We start from the raw sequence: 27,408 nt of genomic DNA, 5'->3' as shown, positions 1-27,408 counted from the left end.
ATCCAAATGGATAATAGATTATATTTCCTTTGTCTATTCTCTGAGAGAATTGTCCTTACCCAAACCTCCAAAACCTCATTCAGTTGGATACATGGTTACATCATCTGCTTTTTGGGCCAGGGCTTCCATTGACAATATTTGTGTTTCAGCCACTTGGTCCAATTCTCATAATTTTATTGCTCATTACAAGTTGGATATCATCTCTAGGAACAGGACTGCTTTTGGTTTTGTGGTTCTCTGGAATATCCTTCCAAAAGCGTCACCCAAGATTATTGTAGCTGAAGACTCTGTCCCATTCATTGAGGAATGAATGAAAATGACAACATCAGATAATAAAGTTATGTACTCACCATAACTATGCATCTGTCTTGTCCATTTTCATTCTTCTTCAACCTCCCACCCTCCTTCCTCCATCTTTATCCTTTGGGATTGACCCAATGAGGTGCATTGGAACCATTGCTTCCAGTTTAAGCCCCTGTTCTGTACCTATACTGTTTCTTCTTCTTATTATTATGGTTACTCATGCTCTAAAGCGTAATTATCAGCAGCAAACTCAATTTGAGGTATTGTAGCAGTAAGGGGCATTATGGGTAAAGGGAGGAGCTCAAGAGTTGGATCCAAGAATCTAAAAGAAAATCAGATCTGCGACATGTGCTTTGGGGAAGAATGAAAATGGACAACACAGATGCATAATTATGGTGAGTACATAATCTCAATACAGCACAACACTTAAATTGTACCTGATGAAAAAGTAAATCTAAAACCAAACCAAATATCAGAATCCCAGTGTCAAGCATTTAAGAAAAAGGTACAGAAAATTCTCAAACTTGGGGATCATAGAAGAATCCCAGAGGGAGTGTAACAGACCCACTTACTAGTCCCTAGAACCACAACAATTGGAAGGCAAAGTTGTTGTTAGTGGTGGTGGGAGGGGGGCAGTTGTCGGCCATTGGGTGAGTGAGTGCAGTGTCAGTATCCTTACCAGAAGTAGTAAGTGATATCGTAGCTTCTTTAAAGAATACCAGAATTGCAATACTGAACTTGCAGACCTCAGTGTGTTTTTAACTGTGGCAAGCAGCTTTCTACAGTTACAGTTTAGAGTGGACCTTTTTCATTTGTTCGTCATCTTTGGCTTGAGGGGCACCACATCTGGGGAACTGCACATGGAGCCAGATAACCTAGCTACAGCTGTTCTGGTCTGTCTGACTGTTCTGTGTATAACATTTTGCAGTGTCTTCAGAAGATGAAATAACATTTCTAAATTTGATTCATATCTCATTTTCTGAATAGAAAAAAAATGAATAAGAAATTGAATAAGGTCTGATTTCTGTTTACTTTGGACCTAACAAAAATATGATGACAAAATCCATTAGCCTCACTAAATAAAGAAAATATGGCACTTTCAACATCAGATGGACTCTTCCATTGAGAAGTCCTGACTTTTGATATCCTTGAAGCACCTGCAATATTCTAGATGCTGACAGATGAAATTCTTGGAACCCCATATTAGATGTGCAGCAGCCTACCTGGATAATGTAGTAATATTTCCTAAAAGATTGGGAAAGCCATTTCCCTAAAGTTCAGGCTGTTTAGGTTCCCTCTGTTAATTTGTTTTGATTATGTAACAAGCTGAGAGGTAGTCAAACCACAGGTTGAGAAAACTGAGACACTATACAACTGACCCAGGCAAACCACTAAGAAGAAGGTTGAAACTGCTTTAGGTCTGTCTAGCAATTATTATAAATTCATTCCTATCATTGCTTGTGTCTGACTTATTTCACAAAGTGTAAGACTCTTCTAAAGGTTAAGAGGACAGCTGAAGTAGAACAAACCTTTAATCAACTAAAAGATATGCTGCATTCACCAATATCTCCTGACATTTCCAAGCAATTATTAGTGTACACAGCTGCACCTAAGGAAGGTATAGGAGCAGCCCTGTTTTAGGTAAAATGTCAGTCTTGCAACCAACCTTGATATCTTACCCTCTACAGAATCTATATTAAAAGACTTTGCAGAGTTGTGTGGTCTGAGAGTGAATATGATTGACTGATATATTACTTAAGAATAAAACAATGAGGTGGTATTGTTCCATTTACATGAAGTAAGGATTCTACAAATTATCTGAGAATATGAATTTCTGATGGCTATGCCATAACAATAGACTTCAATCTTAAAGGATTGAACAAGCTTTTTATATATGGTAATGCTAGAGGTAAAACAGGAATTTTTACTATGATGTTTTATTTAAGGTCACGCATATACTAGATATGTCCGTTTTTCAGTATGCTAAATGGTTAAGCAATATGCAATGCTTAAATAAGTAAAAAAAAATGTGGAAAAATTCAGGTTATTTGTTCACATTGGCCGAGGTGGTGCAGTGGTTAGCATTGTCGCCTCATAGCAAGAGGTTCTCCCATTCGATTCTCGGCTGGAGTGCCTTCTGTGTGGAGTCTGCATGTCCTCCTTGCAGTTGAATGATGTTAAAGACATGCAGGTAGGTGCGTACGTGAATGGGTGTGCCTTCTTTGAAGGTTGGGTGTCGGGCTGGCAACTCGGCATCGTAAAAATCCACTGCCAATCATTAGCAGACCGGAGTTCCACCATGGCGACCCCTAACCGGGGAAAGCCAAATTATATTTTTTATTTATCCTTTGTAGACTGAGATAGCCCAACTAGGATAGTGGCCTCTTTTCGTGGAGACCTGATGTCATATAATCATAAGAGATTACTAGGCTATTGACCTGGAGGTCATTTAAAGTCTAGCCATTTCATCCCAATGTAAAACCATAGAAATGTGAGTTATTACCCAAGACTGCATTTAGTAATGGTTTCCCATGTCCAAGAGGGTTTTGGGCACTATTCCTGGTAAGAATTTGTGGTGCCCCTAAGTGATATTTGTACTACTAGGGGAAATGTGTCCAGGGCATCAGGGAACTTTCCTACTTTTTGATAGGTGCCATGGGATCTATTACATCCACCTAAGCAGACTGAATGAAAAAGAAATGGTTCATATAACCACAGTGTGCTGAGTTGTGTGACACTGAAGCACTTTTTTGGTTATCTGGTCATTTATTTCATTGTGATGTGATCGTAGAGTTGGTATAAATAAGCTAGAGATGTATGGAAAGGCCAAGATTGTTTTCTGTTTTTTTTTTACTGTTTTTTTAATTTATGCTTTTTCACAATTATAACTTCAGAAAAGTATAAATTGAATTGTATGTCAAATGTACATAGCTAAACTGTGCACAAACTGCCTCAGTTTTACAGACATTCACCTACTTTCACCGTACACTGAACCTACATGTAAGTGGTGTAATTACCTACTAAACGTGGTGACAAACTTCTCATCAAATCATATAGACTGTCTCCGACAGGTTGTTAATATCCACATCCACCTCTCCCTGTTATGCCACACACCAAATGATAAATGTTCTTATGCTGAGGTATTTAATAAATCCCTATGTTAGCCTTAAAGGCCTTCGAGACATAAAGCTGGCATTCAAATTCCTCATTAGGTATAAAACCACAACAATGTTTTACACCATCCATAACACTTGATGAAAAGATGGCGCTAAAGACTACTCAGGCCAGCAAATACATGTGGAAATGTCATAATCATAGTTGACTCCATAGTGGCACACACAGATGCACCACTCACCAGGTTGAGCAAGGAAAGGGTGACAGTCAGCTGACACTCTAGGGTACCAGGATATTTCAGGTGACTAGAGAATTCAAGTCCCTACACCCTAGATACATATATGACTTGGTTATTGTTCATGTGGAAGTACATGACTTTAAACACATATCCTTGGACTGTATGAAGAGAGACATGATGAAGTTCTGCAAATATATATCCAAGGCTAGTATGAAACAAATCTTGAGCAACATCTAACCTTTGACAAGAATGATAGGTTCATAGGTGGAAGGTGGTTACTGGGTTATTAACCCAAAGGTCTTTATAAGCCTAACTTAGCCATGTATAATACTAGAAAAACTCAATACAAAGGATCTTGCCTAAACTCAAGATATTAGTTAACAATGACTGCGCATATCTAGGAGGGTCATAGTTGAAATCCTGGGCAGAAATTTAGTTTCCCATCCAGCCATCCAGACCATGCTTAAACAGAGTCTTTGTGAACTGGTAGCCTATTCCAGAGGAGTGGCAACCTGTGAGACACATAACTGTCTCTCCAGCAGGTCCTATTTATGTTGCAGGCCAGGTTAAGGTCTCTGCAACAGGTGACCTTGTCCCATTTGACTTGGAGATGCGCAGCATTTCCATTAGGTTTAGACCCAAGATTCTTCTGTAGGCCATGTACAAGTCTACTTTAAGTAGTCTGTACTCTACTGAATATAGTGTCAGTGACTTCAGTCTGTCCATGTATGACATGCTGTACACCCTGAATTTTTTTGGTTAGAAATCTCTGAGGTCTATCAAGTTGCTCTGAGTGTCTGGTAAGGTGCATACCAAAGGGAGCACTGTACTCTATTACTGGCCTGATGAAGGTCGAGTACAGGGGGATTATTAACTCTTTCACTCTTGAGGCAATGCCTTTGCTAATGAGGTATGTGAAGTAGAATGCCATCCTTACCACAAGTAGACACATGATGGTCAACTTTCGTTCCCATCTCTCACCACTGAGTTGTTACTTAAGGCATTATTATTTATATGATAGTCTGCTGGAATATTGTTTTTACCAAACGGGTTGATAATGTATTTTTTTTGCATTGAGTTTGAGTCCATGGCTTTGGCTCCAATCATTGGTTTGTGTAAGTCCCTCTTGAAATATATTGACATTGTTTGGGGATTCAATGATTGCACCTGATTTGCAGTCATTAGCAGACTTAGTCAGCCACAGTCCCTCTGTTTTGGCCTGAACTTCTGAGAAGTATATTCCAAACAATAGGGGGCTCAGCACTGACTCCTGTGGAACCTCACTGGTGACAGGTCTGCTGTTTGAGGAAAAGTCCCCAACTTTGACTTAGTGTGATCTGTTGGTGAGCCAGTTAGCAACCCATCTGATGACATAAGGGTTGATATTCAACTGGGAGAGTTTAACAATGATGCCCACGTGTGGGATTGTGTTGAAGGCCTTGGCTAAGTCAAGGTAGGCTGCATGCACATATCTGCCTTCATCTATAGCTCTGGTGACGTTTTCAAAGAAGTCCATCAGGTTTAACAGGCATGACCTGCCTTTGACAAAACCAAACTGTGTTGGATCAAGGGTTTGGAGACCACCTATATCCTTATTTATATGGTCCATGATGGTTCATTCCATGTCCTTAGAATAGGTTGGCTAACTTATGGGTTTTGTAGCTCCCAGGGTCTGTTGCTGTACCCACTTTATAAAGGGCGATGACAGTTGCTGTTTTCCATTCAGCAGTCAACCGGGACTGAGACTGTGGTTGAAGAGAGTACCTAATGGAGTTGCTAACTCATGTTTTAGACCATTTAAAACACAACCTGGGATGCCATCCAGTCCCATAGAGGCTGTGTTTTTGGCCTTGGAGAGAGCATTAATGACTTACTCTTTGGAGATGCAAGGTGGGGGAGATGTAGAGCAAATGCTTTGTGGAATGTTTGAAAGGGAAAGGGGGGGGTGTAATTTTCACCAAACTCATCAACTAATAGGTTAACTATTTTTGTAGGATCTGTTTGTGTGATGCCATCCACAGCTACTTCAGCAGACGTCTAGGTCCTACCTTTTAGGTTATGGATATAGCTGAAGAATGCCTTATGATTATCCTTAACTATGGTTGCTAAATATTTTTCAAAGTTGCCCTTAGAGGATTTTACAAGTTGTCTTATTTGTTTGTCCAAGCAGAGGAGGGTGTTCTTCCAGTGGTGGAACCTCTATTTTTTATTCTTAGACAGCAACCTATTCCTCTTGTTGTATAACTTATTAATGCTAGATGTCCACCAGGGAAGATTGCTTTCTCTTGAAAGGATCTTGTTTTGATCTATCAGGTACAGCTATGTAAATAATTTGTATAAGTGTTTGTACAGGGTATTTGTATACCTTAGTATAGTTGTCCAATACCACCTATAGGAATAGAAGCTTGGAAATATTTGCATCCCAGGAAGGTATAATTACCTTTAGTGAAAATTTTAGCCTGATTTCACTAATTGGGATTCAGGTGTTATAACTACTTCAGATATTACTGATTTCATCAGATTTAACCAATGAGATGATCTATGCTTGTGGCGGTGCAATGGTCACCTATGTTGGTGAGGAGGTCGAGAATATTTCAGCCTTTGTGGAGTTGCATATTATTTGTTCCAGGGCATTAGTGTTAACAAAGTCCCAGAACCTATCTATCTATCTATATATATATATATATATATATATATATATATATATATATATATATATATATATAAAATATATGAAGAAAACCGAATTGGTAAATGTCATAAAACTGACCACTGACTGTGCAAAGGTATATATAGTGATTATTGTCCCCATTCACCATCAAAGCATGGTGGAGGAATGCAAATATATAAGTTTTATGAAAATGTACATTAACTGTGCAGAGGCATGTAAGGGGTACCTGTTAATTACAGGGTGACAAATCTAATATAAATTTAATGTTATGTACAATGGGAAAGAAAATGCAAAGAACATAAGGTACTCTTTAGTTAATGATTGTCTTGTTGTATGCTCAATGATTGTACATTCCTAATGTTTCATGAATACTTTAAACACATAAATAATTGTAATAAATATATTTTTCTTTAAATAAATACATGCATACATTTTCACCTACCATGTACATTTTTGCGTTTTTGTGTAAGTACAGATTGTACTATTTGCAAGGGTTTAGAAGTTTGCACACATAATATATTTTATAACACTGCAAATTTAGAGGAATAGTGGGACATATTATATGAATTTGCACAGTCAGCAGCATGTCCCACATCACTTATTTAGATTTGTCTATTACTTAATACTGTTTATGATTATAAATTCCTTTAAAATGGCTTTGGGTGGGATTTGGGAGTTGCCTGCCTCACATTCATTTGCACATTTAAGTCTTTTTTTTAATGAGCAGTGTAAATCATATTTTTTTAATATTGAACTGTGGACTGTTAAGGGGTGGCAGCCCCTCCTTACATGTATTTTTTCATTCAGGTTTTCAGCTGCAGTGGTAAATGATTATAGTCACACTTTAGAACAGTAATGTGTATGACCATTAATAGTTGACGAGGCATACCTGTTAAGTGGTCTCTTAATATTGTATCAGTGGGTGGAATGTAATAATGGATTGGGGGTGGTCTTTAGGTCAAGCTTGTTTCTGCACATCTCAAGGAGTTCTAGTTTTCACATTTAACTTTCACGAGAATTTGTAGGGGGAAATGCTTTAGTTCATCTAAGGCAATGAAAAGTGAAAAGTGCTGTTTGCAAATGTTATGGAAGTCTCCTTCTTAGACTTCATCAAGGAAAAAAACATGTTTTCTTAAAAGATCCTAATGTACTGAGAATAAGCCACATGGTGAAGTCAACCTCTCCAGTGACTGTCAAAAATTCTTCATGCCGCAGCAGAGTGAAGGAGCTCAGCTGAATGAGTCAAGCTGGAAGCTGGTCAACAGAGGCCTTTATCACTGCATAACTGCACAACCATACATATAATGTTTTCTCACAGATTATTGAGAGGGGCCATTTTAATGGTATTCTTGGCATTCTTCCCAGTCTGGATTACAGTATTGTGTTACCAAATGGCTGGTAAACCCTATTATGCCACTTAAATTGCTTTGTGTACTATTGGACTTCCACTTGCTTGGAATGCACAGAGATGCACTTTGCACAGTGGCAAGGCAGAGTGTGCTCTTTAGATTTTGGTCACTGGAGCTGAATATTAACTATATGCTCTGTAGTCCCCTGAATTTTCCCCTATATATTAAACTATGGTCTCCTTCTATAATTATGGGGTGTTCATTGCCCACCACAGCCTAGCCTAGGGACATCTTCTTGCACTAAACCATATCCTCCACAAGCAAGGAGTAAATTTCTGCTGCACCAAGCTGCACCATCTCCCCTTCTGTCAGCATAATAATGACTTTCTTTTTTTATCATGACTGTCTTGATGCATAAAACAGGGTTACATTGATCAATATTTTTAAACCTGAGCTTACTACTAGTTCTCATCCAGATACACCTTTAAATTAGAAATCACATTATCTTATAAAATCCTATTAGGAAGGCAAATTTGCAACCCCTGCAGCACATGTTCCAATTTTATTGGCACTCCTGGTACATAGTTAGAGCCTTTAAATCCTACCACTCTAATATATTAATTTATATTAAGTAAGATATAAAGATGAAGAAAAGGATAAAATATGTATCTTTTTAATATGCACTCGTCTACTGTTAATTGAGCTGGTACCAATGGACTGCACTCTGCAATCACACTGTCTTTTTCCAACTTATTAGCACTAGGTACTCTGAGGCAGTTGACATGTTTTTTCTATATTATCAGTTTTGTTAATTTATTATATTTTTTATTTATCCTTTGTAGACTGAGATAGCCCAACTAGGATAGTGGCCTCTTTTCGGGGAGACCTGATGTCATAGAATCATAAGAGATTACTAGGCTATTGACCTGGAGGTCATTTAAAGTCTAGCCATTTCATCCCAATGTAAAACCATAGAAATGTGAGTTATTACCCAAGACTGCGTTTAGTAATGGTTTCCCATGTCCAAGAGGGTTTTGGGCACTATTCCTGGTAAGAATTTGTGGTGCCCCTAAGTGATAGTTGTACTACTAGGGGAAATGTGTCCAGGGCATCAGGGAACTTTCCTACTTTTTGATAGGTGCCATGGGATCTATTACATCCACCTAAGCTTAGACTGAATGAAAAAGAAATGGTTCATATAACCACAGTGTGCTGAGTTGTGTGACACTGAAGCACTTTTTTGGTTATCTGGTCATTTATTTCATTGTGATGTGATCGTAGAGTTGGTATAAATAAGCTAGAGATGTATGGAAAGGCCAAGATTGTTTTCTGTTTTTTTTTACTGTTTTTTTAATTTATGCTTTTTCACAATTACACCTTCAGAAAAGTATAAATTGAATTGTATGTCAAATGTACATAGCTAAACTGTGCACAAACTGCCTCAGTTTTACAGACATTCACCTACTTTCACCGTACACTGAACCTACATGTAAGTGGTGTAATTACCTACTAAACGTGGTGACAAACTTCTCATCAAATCATATAGACTGTCTCCAACAGGTTGTTAATATCCACATCCACCTCTCCCTGTTATGCCACACACCAAATGATAAAGGTTCTTATGCTGAGGTATTTAATAAATCCCTATGTTAGCCTTAAAGGCCTTCGAGACATAAAGCTGGCATTCAAATTCCTCATTAGGTATAAAACCACAACAATGTTTTACACCATCCATAACACTTGATGAAAAGATGGCACTTAAGACTACTCAGGCCAGCAAATACATGTGGAAATGTCATAATCATAGCTGACTCCATAGTGACACACACAGATGCACCACTCACCAGGCTGAGCAAGGAAAGGGTGACAGTCAGCTGACACTCTAGGGTACCAGGATATTTCAGGTGACTAGAGAATTCAAGTCCCTACACCCTAGATACATATATGACTTGGTTATTGTTCATGTGGAAGTACATGACTTTAAACACATATCCTTGGACTGTATGAAGAGAGACATGATGAAGTTCTGCAAATATATAACCAAGGCTAGTATGAAACAAATCTTGAGCAACATCTAACCTTTGACAAGAATAATAGGTTCATAGGTGGAAGGTGGTTACTGGGTTATTGACCCAAAGGTCTTTATAAGCCTAGCCATGTATGCCCAGTATAATACTAGAAAAACTCAATACAAAGGATCTTGCCTAAACTCAAGATATTAGTTAACAATGACTGCGCATATCTAGGAGGGTCATAGTTGAAATCCTGGGCAGAAATTTAGTTTCCCATCCAGTCATCCAGACCATGCTTAAACAGAGTCATAGAGGGACTTTGTGAACTGGTAGCCTATTCCAGAGGAGTGGCAACCTGTGAGACACATAACTGTCTCTCCAGCAGGTCCTATTTATGTTGCAGGCCAGGTTAAGGTCTCTGCAACAGGTGACCCTTGTCCCATTTCACTTGCAGATGCGCAGCATTTCCATTAGATTTAGATCCAAGATTGTTCTGTAGGCCATGTACAAGTCTACTTTAAGTAGTTTGTACTCTACTGAGTATAGTGTCAGTGACTTCAGTCTGTCCATGTATGACATGCTGGACACCCTGAATTTTTTTGGTTAGAAATCTCTGAGGTCTATCAAGTTGCTCTGAGTGCCTGGTAAGGTGCATACCAAAGGGAGCACTGTACTCTATTACTGGCCTGATGAAGGTCGAGTACAGGGGGGTTATTAACTCTTTCACTCTTGAGGGAATGCCTTTGCTAATGAGGTATGTGAAGTAGAATGCCATCCTTACCACAAGTAGACACATGATGGTCAACTTTCGTTCCCGTCTCTCACTACTGAGTTGTTACTTAAGGCATTATTATTTATATGATAGTCTGCAGGGATATTGTTTTTACCATACGGGTTGATAATGTATTTTTTTGCATTGAGTTTGAGTCCATGGCTTTGGCTCCAATCATTGGTTTGTGTAAGTCCCTCTTGAAGTATATTGACATTGTTTGGGGATTCAATGATTGCACCTGATTTGCAGTCATTAGCAGACTTAGTCAGCCACAGTCCCTCTGTTTTGGCCTGAACTTCTGAGAAGTATATTCCAAACAATAGGGGACTCAGCGCTGACTCCTGTGGAACCTCACTGGTGACAGGTCTGCTATTTGAGGAAAAGTCCCCAACTTTGACTTAGTGTGATCTGTTGGTGAGCCAGTTAGCAACCCATCTGATGACATAAGGGTTGATATTCAACTGGGAGAGTTTAACAATGATGCCCAAGTGTGGGATTGTGTTGAAGGCCTTGGCTAAGTCAAGGTAGGCTGCATGCACATATCTGCCTTCATGGTGACGTTTTCAAAGAAGTCCACCAGGTTTAACAGGCATGACCTGCCTTTGACAAAACCAAACTGTGTTGGATCAAGGGTTTGGAGACCACCTATATCCTTATTTATAAGGTCCATGATGATTCATTCCATGGCCTTAGAGATAAGGTTGGCTAAGCTTATGGGTCTGTAGCTCCCAGGGTCTGTTGCTGTACTCACTTTATAAAGGGGGATGACAGTTGCTGTTTTCCATTCAGCAGTCAACCGGGACTGAGACTGTGGTTGAAGAGAGTACCTAATGGAGTTGCTAACTCATGTTTTAGACCATTTAAAACACAACCTGGGATGCCATCCAGTCCCATAGAGGCTGTGTTTTTGGCCTTGGAGAGAACATTAATGACTTACTCTTTGGAGATGCAAGGTGGGGGAGATGTAGAACGAATGCTTTGTGGAATGTTTGAAAGGGAAAGGGGGGGGTGAAATTTTCACCAAACCCATCAACTAATAGGTTAACTATTTTTGTAGGATCTGTTTGTGTGATACCATCCACAGCTACTTCAGCAGACGTCTGGGTCCTACCTTTTAGGTTATGGATATAGCTGAAGAATGCCTTATGGTTATCCTTAACTATGGTTGCTAAATATTTTTCAAAGTTGCCCTTAGAGGATTTTACAAGTTGTCTTATTTGTTTGTTCAAGCAGAGGAGGGTGTTCTTCCAGTGGTGGGACCTCTATTTTTTATTCTTAGACAGCAACCTATTCCTCTTGTTGTATAACTTATTAATGCTAGATGTCCACCAGGGAAGATTGCTTTCTCTTGAGGATCTTGTTTTGATCCTATCAGGTACAGCTGTGTAAATAAATTTGTATAAGTGTTTGTACAGGGTATTTGTGTATACCTTAGTATAGTTGTCAATACCACCTATAGGAATAGAAGCTTGGAAATGATTTATACCATCCCTTAGGAAGGTATAATTACCTTTAGTGAAAATTTTAGCCTGATTTCACCTAAGTGGGATTCAGGTGTTATAGCTACTTCAGATATTACTGATTTCATCAGATTTAACCAGTGAGATGATCCTATACTTGTGGCGGTGCAATGGTCACCTATGTTGGTGAGGAAGAGGTCGAGAATATTTCAGCCCTTTGTGGAGTTGCATATTATTTGTTCCAGGGCATTAGTGTTAACAAAGTCCAGGAACCTTTGTGTGAGCATGTTGGTACTCATACAAGTTTACCAGTCAATGGAGGGATGCCACTCTATAAACCAAAAAAATTGACTTCAGCAACTGTTTTAGTTGTTGGTGTAATTTTAAAAGGATCCAATGTTTGTCTATAATGGTGACAGGCAAAACAGTCAACAGTCCTATCTCCTTTTCATGGGATAGCCCGCATCTCTCTTCACAGGCCTTTTTTTTTCAAATGCCAGTCTTCACCACCTTCCCACCTAATAAAACCAAATGAGGACAAGTTAAAACTGATGCTACTCAAGTCTAGAACTCTCAATAAGAAATTGCCCTATCTAGAAGGCTTGCTGACACTGGAAAACATCAACATCTGCATCACTACAGATACATGGTTCTAATGTAGTGAAAATATACCCACTTTACCTAGACACAATGCCTTCCACTTTTTTATACCCCCTACCGAGGGTATCTCTGCAACTGATGGTGGCAGTATATCTGTTTACGTCTGTAACTCTATAACAGGTAGAGTTATACAGCAAGTTAATGACCTCAAATTCTTCCACATTCTAGTAACCATAAATAAAATGAATTACCATATTCTAGCCCACTGCAGAAAGGTTCTTTGTCACCTAGAGCTCATGAGGCATACCCAAAAATGCTTCAGCCCCTTACCATTGAATGCAACACTATTATTCTTTGCTAATTCAACTACTCATTTATAAATTGGAAGGTAGACACCATAAATAAATACATTAAGCATTTCAGACAGTACACTACACTACACTACCCTACCAGGGTTCCATATGTACTGGACTTAGTCATCACTAACTAATATTGTACCATTATGGGCTTTACTTTAGCAGCCCGTTTACTGGTTACATCTGAACACTATTTAGTAGTATTCCTGATTATGACCCTTCTCACAATGCATACAAACCAATCTGTTTTTTGAGAGTTCTGTAAGGCAAACTTATTACAACTACCTGATAATCTGAGGAGGTTTAAGAGACCCCTTGCACTTGAGGACCCTATAACCAAAGCAGCTACATCTGTTGATAGTTTTTATTCCTATCTAAATGTCTGCATTGAACATCTGTCCCATTCTGAGACATATGCAGCACCAAGGTCAGGAAAAAAATCCCTGTGGTGGAATCCAAGTATAAACAAGCTATTCAACCAAAGGGGAAAAAAACCTCTCTGTTAAAAAATAAACAAAAACGAAAGCCCCAGTTCCAAAGATTTTCTGAAAAAGTTAAACAAAAAAAATTAGGATAAAAAAACACATCTACCAAAGTTAGGTACGAGCTGAAAATCTGAACTTCTATCAAGAACAACCATAAATCATTCCTCAACTGTATTAGAAACGTTTGGAGCAATACACAGCATTGCATAAGCTAATGCATACTAATAACACGTACTCTCCCCCTGTGGATATAGCTAACATATTAGCAAAAGAGTTTAGGTCAAACTTTTGCCCAGTCCTTACCTTTCCTTCCCCCACATGACATTACATCTGTCCCTTCATGATTACCTATGAGCAAGTTAAAAAGCCCTCACTGGGGTAAAAAAACACACTAGGTCTATAGGGCCTCATAATGTGCTAGGGTGCTTCCTTGTTAGCATGAAGGACTGTTTCACTAATCTGCTCCTAGAACTGCTCAAACTCAGACTCTCAAATGGCTTTGTACCAGAGGCACAGAGAGCAGCATCAGTCATCCCCTACATCAAGGTGGGCCAGATACTGATCTTGACAACTATAGTGCAATAAGCTTTAGCAGCTTTATCTGTAAGCTAATGCTGACCGTAATTATGGACCTCGTAAATAATGGTATTGGCATCCTGCAGTCTCTCTCTACCCAAACTAATTTGGGTTTTGCGGAGGGTAGACCCTGCCTGCTAAATTTAGTGGATTTCTTTGAAAAAAAGTCACAGATGCAGTAGAAGAGGATAAATCAGTGCGCACAGTGTACCAAGACCTGACAAAGGCCTTTGATGCCTTTCCACATTTGGGCATTATAGACAAACTAATAAAACTACGTGTAAACCCATGTGCAACTCACTGGATGGCAAACCTGCTCTTGGACAGAACACAACAAATTAGGACTGATGGCAGTCTCTTCTAAAAAGGCCTGTTGCTAGTGACGTTCCTCCATGGCTTAGTAGTACGACTGTTCCTACTTGATGTTTACTTCTATGAAGTCAAAGCTGGCCATGTTTACTGATGATAGCAGCTATCATCAACTCTTCAGATGACTCCCAGATCTTACATTGAGGACTAGCACATACAAACAAATGGTTCCAAAACCACGGTCTAAAACTAAGTGCTAAAAGAATAGTACAATCTCATTTGATAAACTTGAATGGCCTTGCACCAAACACATAAATGACACCTCTTGCAAAATTGATACAGTCATTAAAGACCTGAGTGATTTCATGGTAATGAACTCTCTTTCGAGCACCATGTATTGCTAGTCATTAGAAAAACTTCCTGCATAGCCTGACTGATTACCAAATGTATATCTTCTATGACAAAGGACATAATAATCCCTCTTTGCTCTACCATTAATGAAAATATACAAATATACTGCACCCTTCAGTATATACCTGGCCAAACATATCATAGGTTTATAGGTTCATAGGTTCATAGGTGTTTACTAGGCTAACAACCACAAGGGCCTTTTTAAGCCTAGCCATGCATCCCAAATCTCTGATGAGTTCTGATACCCTTGATAAGTGTAAGTATTGGCCTGGGAGATGACCCATTTACAGGTTACCTGTTTGCATCAGAGACATAGGTGCAACACCAGGGATGAATATCTGGTTTCCCATCCAATTATCCTAGCTGCACTTGAATTGGATTAGGGAGGAACTCTGCTTCACATGGATGAGGAGCCTGTTACATAGACGGGGTAGTCTCTGGGATACATACCTATCTCTCCAGCCAGTCCTATTTATGTCACAGGCAAGGTTTAAGTCTTTAGAATGGGTAATTCTGTTACTGTTTGTTTTGTGGATATGCAGGAGGTCTATCAGAATGGGGTCTGACAATGCCCTGTATGCCAGGCATAGATGTCCCCTCAAAAGCTTGTAGGAGACAGAATATAGGGATAGGGCCTTGAGGTGGTCGGCATAGGGCATATTCCTTATGCCCTGTATTCTTTTAATGAGGAACTTTTGTGGACGTTCCAGTTGTTGGATATGCCTGGTTAGGTACATAGCAAAGGGGGCATTGTACTCAATGATAGGTCTGATGCATGCTGAATACAGTGGAACAATGACTTCCTTGGACTTAGATGCCATACCTTTGTTTATAAGTTGCGCAACATAGAAACATGACCCAACTGGAAATACCTCAGTGTTTCCTTATCAAGAAAATCCATGGACTGAGCTCCATTATCTGTGAAGAATACTTTAGAACTCTGTCTGTCTTTCCCATCACATATAAACCCCTACAAAGTGATCTCTGCCTGGCCTACAAGGTGTCAACTGGCCTATTCTGTGTAATCTACAACATTTACAAAGTCTATAGTACCTTAAATGCCTGTGTAAAAGACCTGAATCTTCACTGTAATACACACAGAACCTACTGACATTACTGATACCTATCCCAAAGGATTCATCCTCTCTGGCATAAAATGCTTCTCAATATCAACAAAGTAGCTTCCTAATCTTATTGAAACACAGTCTTGATGAGTGGCTGGGTAGCCAGAAATATACCCTTGGTCTGGTTCCACAGAACATGATAGAATGGGGTAACAAGTAGTGGGAATAGCATTATCTAGGCTATTGTTGATCTCTACAATCATAAACCTAGTGAAAACTCATGAACCTATGAATCTACGCATAGTGATTTTGAAATGAGTCCCATTCTGAGAAAAAAATGTGAACCTGAACTCCTCTTCCTCCTCAGAAAATTGTCCTGTGATTACGGAAACAGTACAACAGTAAGTTAATTTGACTCTTCCCTTTACAGGAAAAAGAGATAATTAAATAAATTAAAATGAAAATGCTGAAGGCTTGACAATACTTCTTGGGTAAATTTATAAGCATATTGGATAGTGTACCTAAAAGAATCCTATTACATATAAATAATTTTACTGTGATCACATCATTACTGTTGTTTTCAATCTTTATTTAAAAAAATGACCTTCTGGCCATCCTAACCTTCCTATCACTCTTTACGCTGATGACATATTTATCATTCAGTCTAATCACTCAGATTCAGCTGTTCAAACTCAGCTTCAGCCTGACCTCCACTCCCTTAATTCTTGGCTAAGCAGCACTAAGCTACTTGTAACCCAGTCTAAAACAGCAAGTGTGATATTTAGAACCTCACAAAAGCTGAAAAAAAAAACCCTCCTAAAATTTCAACATTGTAGATCTTAATGTTACTCCATTAGAAACAACAACATCCTTTTTATATACCTAGTTTTATGGCTGGACCAGTCACTTAACTTGCATAACAACACTGAAAACACCAGGAAAAGAATCAACTCTCTTTTTTTCTGGTGCTGGAAGATCGCTCCCTTTCAATTCAGACCAGCTAGAGCTGTACTAGACAAAGATTCCTCCTTGCTCGACTTGAATATGGGCTCCCCATCACAGCCACAGCATCTAAAAAAATTCATCCAGTCTACAGACCATTGAAATCAAAAACTGTCAATTAATTTCCAACTATCCTCTTCAGAAACACCACTGCTCCTACCTCTCCAAAGCTACATTTCTCCTGGTCACATACAGAACTGAAATAATTATTGGGTCTCTTGTTTTCATACTGTTTCATTAAGGTATCTTCCTTCCTGTTGCTGCCAGATTCTATAATAAAGCTACCCCCTACAACCTCTGCAACTTCTCTCAATTAAATTTCTCACCAAACCAAACCAAACCAAACCAAACCAAACCATATCAAATTGCACTGTACCAACTAGTCTTTCTCCATTCTTGCACCCAAACTCTGGCACTCCCTTCCCCCTCACCTAAACAAAATCTCCTCTTTCCCCACTTCTAGAGTACAACTTAATAGACACCTCCATCAAAAATCTGAACTACTTTTATACTGGACACATTACCCAACTTCTTCCTCACCTACATCACTTCTACTTTTACCATTTGTTTTCACCTGCTGCTTACCTCCTTTATTTACTACTAAAATGAATCCACATTTGCTCTTCTCATTGTTTGAGTTGTTTACTATGCTCTATACCTTCTGTGATTAGTCCTTGTTTGCGAATTAATTCTGTTTTATTTTTTATAAATTTGTTTACCTGGACTGTGCCCGCAAATGGTCTACTGTGATCAGTTTACAACCCGGGTAAACAAATTAAATAATTAAACAAATGAATTAAAAACATTTACCCAACAAAACACAATGAAAACTTTTGGGCAGAAATGATATTACACTGACATTTTAACCTTTAATAAAAAACTTGCCATGCTTTATATATCATTTGACGTCACCCCACAGGCTATAGTATCATTGAGTCCTTTTAAACAGATAGATAAGGTGGCCATCTGTCAGTAAACATGCATTTCTGATGAAATGCTACTGATAAATGTAACTCATGTTAAGAAAGGACGTTAATCACCTACATTTATCTTACTGTATCAACATTCTTCTCCTGAATAAAAGCATATTTATTTATTTATTTATTTATTTATTTATTTACTGACTTAGTGTGGCCGGGAAGTGTCTCTTTTCAGTAGAGGTTCAGGGATATAAAACAATTATTATTGTTAAGATGCTCCTTAGTACAAAGCTATTGTACCTTTTGGTAAACATAGTGATTTACCCTGCGTCTAAGATCATTAATTGGTGAATGAAACACATTAAAACAGTTTTCCGGGATGCTGAAAAAACAAGAATTCATCAATGTATGCTTAAAGGGAAGTGGTGTGGGGAATATAGCTACCTGATGTACATTTATATTTCCAGAGATCACATCTGAATATTCAAAGTTTATGGCTATCACCTTTTTGAGGATAGCAAACAATACTTCTGATCATAGCAGGCTGGGTTACGAATTTAGGAAGGTTAGGAACAAGTTATTAAATAGAGGTTATAACCTTGAAGTTTTGAATAAAGCTGAAAACAAGGTATTAAGGAGATTAGGTCTAACACACAGTAGGAGATGGAGTAAAATGACTGGAGAAGTTGGGGAAGGCAACAGATGGAAAAAAGGAGATTCAGATAAATTATTTTTTGTGAATAGATATTTTCCCTTTTCCGAAATTCTCAAAGGATTAGTTCTGAGATTTTGGCCTATAATAGTAAATGATGAAAAACTGAAGGATATGTTTCCGGATAAAGTTACCTATTCCTACAGTAGATTTAAAAACTTAAGAGAATTCTTAACAACAGGCACATGAGTGAAGGAAAAGAAAAGGGTAGGCAGCTTCCCCTGTGGTAGATGTAGAGTTTGTAATAAAATTAGGAATTTAGATGGAAAAGTAATACATGGTAAGGTCTATAAGGCCAACGATTATTATAATTGTGACACTAGGGGGGCTATCTATATTTTAGGATGTGGATGTTCCATAACAAAATGGTATATTGGTCAAACTAAAAGGGCTGTGAAGAAAAGAGTTGTGGAACATTTAAGTGATATAAGAAGGGGTAGGATGGAGAGTCCTGTTGCACAGCATTTCATTACATATCATGAAGGAAGTGATGCTTCTCTCTTTTACTGTGTGTTAGTTAAACCCCGTTTATGTCAAGGGAATAATCTGCATATAAACTGACACAACTGACAACTGGAAACTAAAAGCATTATAAAATTATGGTACCCTATGCCCCAGGGGATTAAATCTGGATATGAATTTAAACATGAGGTAGGGGCAGTGGCGGCTGGTGACTTCAAATCACAGGGGGGCTGCAGGAGACAGCTGAATGGGTGGGGTCAAGGGGAAGGGGTGTGGTCAACTAGAAAGGGGAGGAGCTATGCTCAAAACCACAAAAACTAACTTTAATTAAATACGCTGCCCTGGATGGCAAACCATCATTATGAAAGTCCAATCAAGACAAAAATAAGTGTAGAAGAATAAAAATATTTCAATGCATTGGCTGCATGACAGCTTACTTAATATCTAGATGGAAACAAAAGGTTGTGAGGCAAGAAAAAATAAATTATTTTTTAAATACATTACTGGAATGCCAGTCAAAATCAAGTACAAGAAAAACCAGAAGCACTCAACTCAAACCACTTCTCCTTGCACTGCAGTTCTAATTATAATATATTCAGCTTTATTAAAGTACCAAGTAACATGCTGAAAGTAGAAATCTCTGTGATGCCCCCACTTGTAAAAATGTTTCTTATCCAAAAAAGACCTGCTGCCTGACAACTTGTTTCATGGGGAAAACATGATCAAAGTAAAAAATGAAAAGCAAACAAGAAACAAGTTCAAGATACATTGCTTAAAGGATTACTGTACAAGTTATGGACCACACATGATTGGCATTCTGTTTAGTTTATGGGTAAAGTCTGTAGAGATGACTGGAAGTCTCCAACAAGTGTAATGAGCTTTTTAAAATAATGGAATCCTGTCCTTTAATACCCAAGGCTTATACATTATCTAGTCAAGTATTCTCTGCATGGCAACAACAGAAAGGCTTTCAATGTTGGCAATTCTTTAACAGTATGCTTATTAAAGCTTACTTGCATCTTACGATCTCAGACAAGCTTACCTTATGGTCATTAAAGCATTGCTACTTAAACACAGAGCAACAGGCACTTTGAGTAATAAGCATAAATCTGAGTAATAAGCATAAATCAACAGTACAAAATATGACAGAAACCAGACCATTCTGCAAAATCAAGGACAGATGAAAAGCCACTGTAGTACTTGTGTCTACCTTGGATGGGGGGACACACTGCATAACTACTCCTTGCCTTGCTTGGACACATCCAGAGTCACTACATGGGGGAGTGGGGTGCAACAAGTATGTCACAATTTGAAATGTCTCTGGCTGACTGTGATGGCCCTGACACATTTGTCATACCTCTCAACCTCAGAGCAAGAAATCTGGACAAAGCCATACACAGAAGTGGGACAAAGGCCCAAAAATAAGGACAATTTTTAAATATTGCTCTAATAAACTTAGAAAGATAATAGAATAGGTCTTGCATTAGTATGAATTTTCTGAAGGGTATAAAATCTGAAGGGTATAAAATCTGAAACTCAAATGTCTGTCATTTTCTACTTCAGTCTTTAGTGATTTGTCACTAATTTGCCAAAAAACACAATTGTATGAAAAATGGACCAAAAATGTGATGCAAAAATATAAAATAGGCACACAATACAGCTGGGAACCTGTCAAAGAAGGGACACTTTAATATTAGTACTGCTACCTTGAGCAGCTGACAAAATAAAATAATCTACATGCATTTCAAGTAATCTATAACTTTGATTATTACAGTTATTTCTTAATTGTAAACCCTCCATGTTTTCTTCCAAAATTGCTATTTTGCGGAGGGATTATTAGGGGGAAGAGCAACATTTTGAGCCAAAATCGGGGACAGTTGAGAGGTTGGCTATGCCTAATTCTATAAAACAATTTATTTGCATGTACCTCTTAACCTGTTAATGCAGTAAATCTGAACAAGGCCAAATATATTGGGGGCACATATAAACAGTACTAAAAATTGCTCTTGTATAAAATGAGACAGTTGATAGAACAGCTCTTACTTTAACATGCATTTTTCTGAAGGTTATGAAGTCTGAAACTCAGTGTATCATTATTTAGTGACTTAATTCCTAAATGATTTGCCAGAAAACTACAAATTTTATGAAGAACAAACCAAAAATAAGAAGCAAAAATGTATTCATTCTTTGAAAATCTGGACAGTTGGGAGGTATAGTTCAGCTGGGCCTGTCTGAGTTTGCTGCCCTTCCCCCCTGACAAAATCATGGTTGAATGGAGCCTCTGCAGCCATTCAATGAACCATTACTTGGCTATTTCACTCCATTTACCATAAACACTAATGTGCATACTGCTTTACTTCTATGATGAGTTGGACTTCATTTGAAAGTTTTATTTTGTATTTTACAGCACAAACACTAAGTCATATGCTAAACAAAGCAATGCAGTCTCACAATGAAAACTTAGCATTAAAACTTCTCTGCCCTTGAAACTCACATTCATTGAAACAGCATTGAAACCCACATTCAAAGAAAATACATTTTGCCAGTGGCAGATAAAGATTAATTTTGGGCTGTTTTCAAATCATAGGCCTTGCATATGAAACATACATGTGCTCTTTGATACACCTTCCTCATTGTACTAAAATTATATTCCTTGTACAATACAGTACAGTTGTTAGAGGTGTTTTAAATTTGTTTTGAACATTTTTCCAGTAAGCAATGAAACAAAATGCATGCACCCATAATGGCAAAACTGCCCAGTTCAGAACATTTATCATAAAAGTCTAATCAGACTACAGTCCACCATTATTAGTAAATATGCACAATTCTACAGTCCACCATTATTAGTAAATATGCACAATTCTACAGTCCACCATTATCAGTAAATATGCAAAATTCTACAGTCCACCTTTATCAGTAAATATGCACAATTCTACAGTCCATTATCAGTAAATATGCACAATCTCTGAAGTAAGTCATCTAAATAATTCCACATTAAAGAAATCTGTAACTAATGAAGAGGTTGCTGCTAGCAATCACCTTTATATTTCATGGTTTCATCGAAAAATAAAGTGTCTGTTGCCCTCAGGAATAAATTGCCTATATTACATTAAAATATGATAAGCTAGTAATAATATTGCAAGAGGAGATGGATGGCAAACTGATAACAGACTCATAGTTAGTATCTTCACCAAGGAGAACATTCTCAAATGCGGCAGCATCCACCCCTTGTGGGAGTAGAACCCACAGCCTTCTGCATCAAAAGCAAGTACACAACCTGTTGTGCAATTAACAAGGCAAAACACTAAACTTCTGTTCCCCTGCAGCTCTCAGCTCCTTGTAAAATCTACTCAATACACAACTGCATCTCAACAGCACAAGAAAACTGGAAAAAGCCAAAATGTATTGGGGGGGGGTCAAAAGCCCAAAAACCAGGGACACATTAAACATTGCTTGTATAATCCTGGAAAGTTGCTAGAATAAAATGCTATGTTACCACCATACATTTTACTGCCAAGGTCCCTGTGCAAAACAGTCAGAGTAACATACCACTACGCCACATCAGCTGCTTTGTAAAAGAGAGGAATACTGAAACTTAAATGGCTATCATTTAGTGAATTCAGTTCTCACCATAGCTGTCAACCTCTTAGTACAAAACACCTGGACAAACCCAGTAATGAGGGAATACAGCCCTCAAACATATTCAGCGAATTCAGTTCTTGCCATAGCTGTCAACCTTAGCACAAAAACCTGGACAAAGCCAATAATGGGGGAATACAGTCCCAAAAATAGGGACAAATTTCAAATATTCATCTTATAAACAGAAAATTGCTAGAAAAAAAGGTTGTGTTACTATGTATTCTGAAGAACATGAAGTCTGAAATTCAAATGCCTGTCAATTTTACTGCTGACAGAACAAAAACAATTTTCAGCAGAGACCCAGGGATTAATACTGCAGACACGTCTTTGTAAAATGACAGGGCACCAGAGCAAATCCACACAAACACAGGGAGGAGATGCAGACTCCACACAGAAGGCACCCCAGCCAAGAATCAAACCAGAAAACCTATAGCTGTGAGGCAACAATACTACTACTGCACCATCAAACATGCAAGGAATTAAACATTCAGAAACCTGAAGTCTGAAATTCAAATGCCTGTCAATTTTATTTAGCATTTGTTAATCAGGACAGTCTGACTTGGAACAAAAAAAAAATTTCAGCAGAGGCCCAGGAAGAAATAATGCAGACATGTCTTTGTAACATGGGAGGACACAAAAGCAAACCCACACAAACACAGGTAGAAGATACAGACCCCACAAAGAAGGCACCCCAGCCAAGAATCAAACCTGAGAATCTGCAGCTGGGAGGCAACAATGCTACCACTGCACCATCAAATATCAAGCATTGCAATATTTACAAACCACAGATATTATGAGGAACAGATCAGATCAAATATGTGGCAAAAATCTGCAATTTTTTTTTTTTACAAATGGCGGTGGGTAGGGAATTCAGGTCTTTAACACCTGCATACAAGGTACAGGGTTCAAGCCTGAGGTATTCCCTACCCCCCCCCCCACACACACACACACACACCTGTAGTAGCAAACCACAAAAACTAAATATACTGCACTGGGTGCCAAACAGTCATTATGAGAGTCCAATCAAGACAAAATGAAGTGTAGAAGAATAAAAATATTTCAGTGCATTGGCTGTATGACACCTTAATATCTAGATGGAAACAAAAAAGGTTGTGAGGCATGAAAAAATAAATTACTTTTTTTTTTAAATACATTAATGGAATGCCAGTCAAAATCAAGTATAAAAAAAACAAGCAGCACTCAATTCAAACCACTTCTTGCACTGCAGTTCTAATTATAATTTATATTCAGCTTTATTAAAGTAACAAGTAACATGCTGAAAGTAGAAATCTCTGATGCCCCCACTTGTAAAAATGTTCCTTATCCAAAAAAAGACCTGCTGCCTGACATCTACTTGTTTCATGGGGAAAACATGATCAAAGTAAAAAATGAAAAGCAAACAAGAAATAAGCTCAAGATACATTGCTTAAAAGGATTACTGTACAGGGTATGGACCACGTGATTGGCATTCGGTTTACGGGTAAAGCCTGCAGAGATGACTGGAAGTCTCCAAGTGTAATGAGACTCTTAATGTAATTCTGTCCTTTATTACAAATACTGGCATATGCATTTCAATACCCAAGGCTTATACATTATCTAGTTAAGTATTCTCTACATGGCAACAGAAAGGCTTTCAATGTTGGCAATTCTTTAACAGTATGCTTATTAAAGCTTACTTGCATCTTGCTATCTCAGCCAAGCTTACCTGATGGTCATTAATGTATTGCTACTTAAACACAGAGCAACAGGCACTTTGAGTAATAAGCATAAATCAACAGTACAAAAATATGCAGAAACCAGACCATTCTGTAAAATCAAGGACAGATGAAAAGCCACTCTAGTACTTGTGTCTACCTTGGATGGGTGGGATTCTCTGCACATTTACACTGCATAACTACTCCTTGCCTTGCTTCGACACATCCAGAGTCACTACATGGGGCAGTGGGGTGCAACAAGTATGTCACAGTTTGAAATGTCTCTGGCTGACTTGTGATGGCCCTGACACATTTGTCATACCTCTCAACCTCAGAGCAAGAAATCTAGACAAAGCCATACAAAGAAATGGGACAGAGGCCCAAAAATAAGAACAATTTTTAAAATATTGCTCTTATAAACTTAGAAAGCTAATAGAGGTCTTGCATTAGTATGAATTTTCTGAATGGTATGAAATCTGAAACTCAAATGTCTGTCATTATTTTCTAACTTCAGTCTTTAATTATTTGTCACTAATTTGCCAAAAAACACAATTTTATGAAAAATGGACCAAAAATGTGATGTAAAAATATAAAATAGCAACACAATACAGCTAGGAACCTGTCAAAGAAGGGACACTTTAATATTAGTACTGCTAACTTGATCAGCTGACAAAATAAAATAATCTACATGCATTTCTGAAATAAAAGTAATCTGATTATTACAGTTATTTCTTAATTATAAACCCTCCATGTTTTCTTCCAAAATTGCTATTTTGTGGAGGGATCATTACGGGAAGAGCAACATTTTGAGCCAAAATCAGGGACAGTTGAGAGTTTGGCTATGCCTAATTCTATAAAGCAATTTATTTGCATGTACCTCTTAACCTGTTAATGCAATAAATCTGGACGAGGTCAAATATATTGAGGGAACATATAAACAGTACTAAAAATTGCTCTTGTATAAACTGGAACAGTTGATAGAACAGGTCTTATTTTAGCATGCATTTTTCTGAAGGTTATAAAGTCTGAAACTAGTGTGTCATTATTTAGTGACTTAATTCCTAAATGATTTGCCAGAAAACCACAAATTTTGAGGAACAAACCAAAAATAAGAAGCAAAAAATCTATTCATTCTTTGAAAATCTGGACAGTTGGGAGGTATAGTTCAGCTGGGGCTGTCTAAGTTTGCCGCCTTTCCCCTCACAAAACCATGGTCGAATGGAGCCTCCCCCTGCAGCCATTCCAATGATCCATTACTTTGCTATTTCACTCCATTTACCATAAACACTAATGTGCATACTGATTTACTTCTATAATGATTTGAACTTCATTTGAAAGTTTTATTTTGCATTTTGCAGCACAAACACTAAGACATCTGCTAAACAAACTTGGCATTAAAACTTCTCTGCCCTTGAAACTCACATTCATTGAAACAACATTAAAACCCACATTCAAAGAAAAATACATTTTACCCGTGGCAGATAAAAATTAATTCTGGGCTGCTTTTAAATCATAGGCCCCTTGCATATGAAACATACATGTGCTCTTTGATACACCTTCCTATTGCTTTGAACATTTTTCCAGTAAAAAATGAAACAAAACTGCCCACTTCAGAACATTTCCATCATAAAAGTCTACTCAAACTTCTACAGTCCACTATTATCAGTAAATATGCACAATTCTACAGTCCACCATTATCAGTAAATAATATGCACAATCTCTGAAGTAGTAAAAAAGTCATCTAAATAATTCCACGTTAATTAAATCTGTAACTAATGAAGAGGTTGCTGCTAGCAATCACCTTTATATTTCATGGCTTCACCGAAAAATAAAGTGTCTGATGTCCCTGAGGAATAAATTGCCTAAATTACATTAAAAATAAGCTAGTAATATTGCAATAGGAAATGGATGGCAAACTGATAACAGGCTCATAGTTAGTATCTTAACTTTCAGTACAGCAGCATTCACCCCTTATGGGAGTAGAACCAAAAACCTTCTGCATTAAAAGCAAGTACACAACATGTTGTGCTATTAGCAATGTGAGCCGACTTAGTATAATCAGCACTAAACTTCTCTTCCCCTGCAGCTCTCAGCTCCTTGTAAAATCTACTGCAACTACATCTCAACTTCGCAGCACAAGAAGTCTGGAAAAAGCCAAATTTATTGGGGTGGGTCAAAAGGGCAAAAACCAGGGACACATTAAACATTGCTTGTATAATCTTGGAAAGCTGCTAGAATAAAATGCTGTGTTACCACCATACATTTTACTGCCAAGGTCCCTGTGCAAAATAGTCAGAACAACATACCACTATACCAAATCACCTGCTTTGTGAAAGAAAAATTATGTGTTACCCCAGTACATTTTACTGCCAAGGTCCCTGTGCAAAACAGTCAAGAGCAACATACCACTACGCCAAATCAGCTGCTTTGTGAAAGAGAGGAAAACTGAAACTTAAATGGCTATCATTTAATGAATTCAGTTCTCACCATAGCTGTCAACTTCTTAGCACAAAACACATGGACAAACCCAGTAATGAGGGAATGCAGCCCTCAAACATATTCAGTGAATTCAGTTCTTGCCATAGCTGTCAACCTTAGCACAAAAAAATTGGACAAAGCCAATAACAGGGTATTACGGTCCCAAAAATAAGGACAAATTTCAGATAGTCATAAACTTAAAAAATTGCTATAATAAAAGGTTGTGTTACTATATATTTATTGCTAGAATAAAAAGTTGTTTTACTATGTATTTTCTGAAGAATATGAAGACTGAAATTCAAATGCCTGTCAATTTTACTTCTGACAGAACAAAAACAATTTTCAGCAGAGGCCCAGGGAGAAATACTGTAGACACATGTCTTTGTAAAATGTCAAGACACCACAGCAAATCCACACAAACACAGGGATAAGATGCAGACTCCACACAGAAGGCACCCCAGCCAAGAAGCAAACCAGAAAACCTATAGCTGTGAGGCAACAATACTGCCACTGCACCATCAAATATGTAAGGAAGTAAACATTCAGAAACCTGAAGTCTGAAATTTAAATGCCTGTCAATTTGTTAATCAGTACAGTCTGACTTGGAACAAAAAAAAACAATTCTCAGCAGAGGCCCAGGAAGAAATAATGCAGACATGTCTTTGTAACATGGGAGGCACAAAAGCAAACCCACACAAACACAGGGAGAAGATACAGACCCCCCCACAAAGAAGGCACCCCAGCCAAGAACCAAACCCAAGAACCTACAGCTGTGAGGCAT

Source organism: Protopterus annectens, chromosome 6.part0 (genome assembly GCF_019279795.1).
Source record: "Protopterus annectens isolate FY-2018-M chromosome 6.part0, PAN1.0, whole genome shotgun sequence".
Classification (NCBI taxonomy): Eukaryota; Metazoa; Chordata; order Ceratodontiformes; family Protopteridae; genus Protopterus; species Protopterus annectens.
Note: the sequence above shows the minus strand (reverse complement) of the source record.